The sequence below is a fragment of the Alligator sinensis genome, unplaced genomic scaffold, assembly GCF_000455745.1.
Source record: "Alligator sinensis unplaced genomic scaffold, ASM45574v1 scaffold278_1, whole genome shotgun sequence".
Classification (NCBI taxonomy): Eukaryota; Metazoa; Chordata; order Crocodylia; family Alligatoridae; genus Alligator; species Alligator sinensis.
In genome coordinates this window covers 3,303,964-3,308,396 of record NW_005841952.1, presented here as the reverse complement: position 1 = coordinate 3,308,396, position 4,433 = coordinate 3,303,964, and positions in this window count along the sequence as shown.

Sequence of the window (4,433 nt, the reverse complement as noted above, 5' to 3'; positions counted from 1 at the left end):
TCCTTGCACTGCATGGGTGTCATCCCCTCCCCACGCTGCTCGGGGCCAGGGGGCTCCCCTCACTCCACTGCATGGGTGTCCTCCCTCCTTGCACTGCATGGGCCCAGGGGTTCCCCTCCCTGCATACTGCATGGGTGTCCCCCCCTCACTGCATACTGCATGGTGGGGGGGGCCCACACTACATGGCAGACTCCTGGGCTGGGGCACTGCTACCCACCTCCTTGGTGCCAGCATGGCCCCGCCTTGGCTCTGCCCCCGGGCAGAGGGGAGCATCCCCTAGTCGGGGGGAGCTGGGAGCTGGTAGCTCTCCCAGGCCCTGGGGCACCCCGCACCCCCTCAGCCCCACTGCCTGTTCCCCCGTGCCCCGCTCCACAGGGCTCTGCTCTGCCGCCGCCGCCCCCACCCCAGCGCAGGGGCCTAGCTGCTTCCACCTGCCCCCCTTGCCCCACCTGGAGAGGCGGGAGGGAAGGGGCTGGCAGGGCCCCCAGGCAGTGGGGGCCGCGCTGAGCGGAGAGGGAGAAGTGCCCGGGAGAAGGGACTGTGTGCGCTGCTCTGGCCCAGCCCCTGCCCCCTCCCAAAATCTCCCCCGGGCTCGCACTCTGACTCAGACCCCGGTGTCTCTGCCAACGTGGCCTTGCCCAGAGAGCTGGGATGGCACCTGCGACTGCACAATGTCACGTTGGGCAGAGATCAGGGCGGCAGTTACGGGTCGGAGAGGGGCGATTGAGGCAGCTCTCGGCTCTGCCTCTGCCCCCGGGGAGGCCCTAGGCAAGTCACCTCCGGCCAGGCTTTCCAGGTACGCTCAGCACCCCGCGGCTCCTTCCTGGGCAGAGTGTCAGAAGAGCCGTGTCTCTGGAGGACCTGACCGCTTCAATAGGGACCAAGCGAAAACCCATCTCTTCCTCTCTCCATCTCAGTACCCTGGCTAGGAAAGGGAGGTGGCAGCCCGTCCCTTCCGACACCCTGCGTCCCTCTTGCTTGTTTAGATTTGAAGCTCTTCAGGGCATGGACTGGCTCTCGCTAGATGCACGTACAGCTCCTAGCGCAGAGAGGTTCCCCTAGGCATGACTGCAATACAAACAACCCGACCATGGGAAATAAAAGGAGCAGGAAGGGAAGCAGAGAGAGTGTGTGGTGGAGAGGCAGGCATCTCACTAGGGGCCACGTCCCTTTGCACACTTGGTGGAAGGAAGGGAAGTAGGTCCATGAGGAGCGGCCCATATCCTCTGCTCCCTCCAACCTTGACCCTAAGGATGCTGGAGCCCGTAGACTTGCCTTTCTTTGCCCACACCCTTAAGTGGGTCAATGACCTTCCTCACAGAACAACTGTGGCAGCTGAAGGGAGTCAGGAGAAGTCAGGGGGAGGTAGTGAGAAGACGGGCTCGGGGAGCCCCTCACCCAGCCTGGGAGGAGCACATGACTGCAGCTCCCTGCCCTGGTCTGAACACCAGCTTTCCACCCTGTGGTTGCAGTGCCCATGCTGGGCACGTGGACACTTTGCAATCAGGTTTGCATTGCAGAGGCTGTTCTTCCAGCTTTCTTTTTTCCTCCTCTTGTGATGCTGGAAACGGGCAGCAAAAAGTTCCTTCCAGGAGACTTGTCATTGCATTTTGAGTGCTGAAAGATTCATCAGGCAGGACGAGGCGAGTACAACGTATTTTCTGCTGCTTCTAATCCTGCTCGTTGGGACCCGAGCACCCCTGTGGCCTGATGCTGGCTCCATAGAGAGATACCCCCAGGCCAGCAGAGACTGACAGAGGCTTCCTCCCAGCCTAACCCAAGTTTGCATAAACTTCGAGGCCATTTGCTTTCCCAGCAAAATCCGAGCCCTTATAAAGGTCTGACTCAGCTCTTTGTCCCAAGGGCTGAAGTGAAAGCTTGCAAATATGCTCGTCTCCAGCACCGAGGGGCTGATCCACAGCTTATCATGGTCGATGGGGCTCTCTCCCTCGACCTCAGTAGCTTCAGGTCAGGCCTGGAGTGATTTAGCTTTCTACAAGGGTTTCTTGTCTCCTTTTCCTACCCTCCACACTCTACTGATTCAGCTTAGTGTCCAGGGCAGCTTGGGATAGAAGTGCTTTGCGCACATGTTTTACAGGGACAGTTCATGCCACTGGAGGGCATTGGGCAGCCAGCAGCCCTGGACTCGGATTTCAGGAAGTGAAGGACTTCGCACAGGGTCAAGGATACTTTGCATTTTGGAGGGCCAGGCTCTTGGATCTGAAATACATAATGCCTTTAGTCCCCTTCCTGCCCTGGCACTGCCCTGAGTGCCTACTGTCTTCAGGACTGTACAAAAGACCCCGGACTTACAACAGCAGCCGATCAGATGTTCCAGTCTTATCCAGCATCTTTCCTAGCAACTGTTCCCAAGCCTGCTTCGGCGAGGTGAACGCCACGCTTCCAAAGGGGAAGTCAAACATGCAGAGAGAAATTCCAAGGCACAAGATAGGGGGGAGCCAGAAGAGTGCTGATGCTTTAATCGATACTGGCACACATCGTTAGCACCACGATAGCCTGTTGCAGGATCACCCAACAGAGAACTTCTTTCCCAGAATCCGGTTCCTCTTTGCATGTTCACTTGGGTTCTTGTCCCTATTCTCAGAACATGACTGTCAGTGTATTAGTGCAACCAGAGCCAGGAGACAGCAGAAGAGATCTTTAGCCCGTGATAGATGGAGCCAGCCCAGCCCTGCTCCTGGTACGCAGCTTTGACCCCTCATCATTCATCAGGAAAGGGAGGCTCTGCCCCTTAGCTTGGAGAACGGATGATAGTTCATAACCTTTGTTTTTCCAGACTAATTTATTGGTTTTCTGAAATCTGCTCCTGGCAGTTTTCGCACCTCTGGCTCTCTCCTTATTTATAGCTGTTTATTTACGTGAGAAGGATGGGCCTCAACACTCTGCGGCTGGTTCTCGAGGCCAAGCTGGAAGCAGATGGAGCCAGCAGGGCATGTGGCATTGTCCAGGGGAGCAGCTCCCAGCATTACCATACCAAAGACCCTTTGGAGCTCCTGTCTGACCAGTCAGGATGAGACTCCCCACAAGCAGAATAGGAAGGGCAGGACAGCTGTGAACTCCAGACCAGGCAGCCGTGGTCTGTTCTCGAGGGAAAGGCAACAGTTCCAAGGACTCCAAACCACTCGCAAGCAAATCCCAGAAGGGCTTTGAGCCGCACCAGAGTCAGCAGGAGAGGCAAGGGCTCAGCATGCCACAGGGCCTGGCCCCATGTGTATAGCCCTAGGCGGGTGGCATCAGTTTGCTTCATGTGGGCTGGGCTGGACAGCCATCCCATTCGGAGGACCGGCAAGAGGCTTAGGTACCATTTACATCTCAATTAACCCCGCAAGGCATGGCGACCTGGCAGCAAGACTTTTCAGACCTATGCTTCACATGGTGCCTATTTACTGCTCCTATGCTTAGAGATCGAGTATTTGCTCAGCGCTGTATGAAAACAGAATGACACTGTCTGTAGCCCAGGAAGTCGTGACAGGGTCATTGTGCTGGCCACCCACTGCAAATGGAGGGTCAGCCCTAACAGTAAGTGCCCAGGTATCCAGCAGGTAGGGTCACGGGCCTGACAAAAGTATTACTGAAACCAGTGATGGGTCTCTAGTGCCACTGGAGGCTCCACATGCTCCTTGCTCAGTCTTCAGTTTGGAGCCAAGCTTATCCAGGAGAGACCTTGGATATCAGTGAGGGAGCAGGCAGGGAGCTCTGAAATTGGTGCAACTTGCAGCAGACAGAGAAGCCCAGCTCTTTCCTCATCCCATCTGAAGCCACTGGGGTTACAGGATGAGTGATGAAGTGATCCTAGAAGTGGCACTGGCAGCACTAGAGGAGGTTAAAGCAGTGGGAAGCCCTCGGACCCAGGAGTGAGTACCTGTTTGGTCTTCAAAGATCCCCTTGCCTGTACGCGTGGACGCAGGAGTCACAAGAGGCCAACCAGAACCCAGGGCTCTGAGACACTACCTCCCCACTTCCACCACCCAAACACCTTGCATCTTGGCAGCTGTCTTACCATCATGGCCTCACCATCCTAAACTGCATCAACCTTTAATTGTGTCCTACAAAAGCAGCCCCAGGCACTAGGCTCCAAAGACCCACCCAGAGTGGGGACCTCCAACCCACTGAGATCAAGAGGCAGAGGAAAGCACCACGGCCTTGAAGGGATCACACATTTGCCTCCGAAGCTGAGGGCTTCCCTGCCTAGCAGACCCTGGTGACCCTTGGGCATTTAGCCACCTCCTAAAGAAGTGAGTTTTGGCAGCACAGCAACACTCATCCCAGCCCCATTGGTCTTTCCCGTGCACACCATTGACCTGTGGAGCCCCGCTGCCTCCTCTGGACTCCTTGCCCACTCATCTGTGGCTAAATCTGCCTCTCAGGAGCAGTAAATCCTTATATTCAGAGTCAGTGGAAGAAAGGGAAAG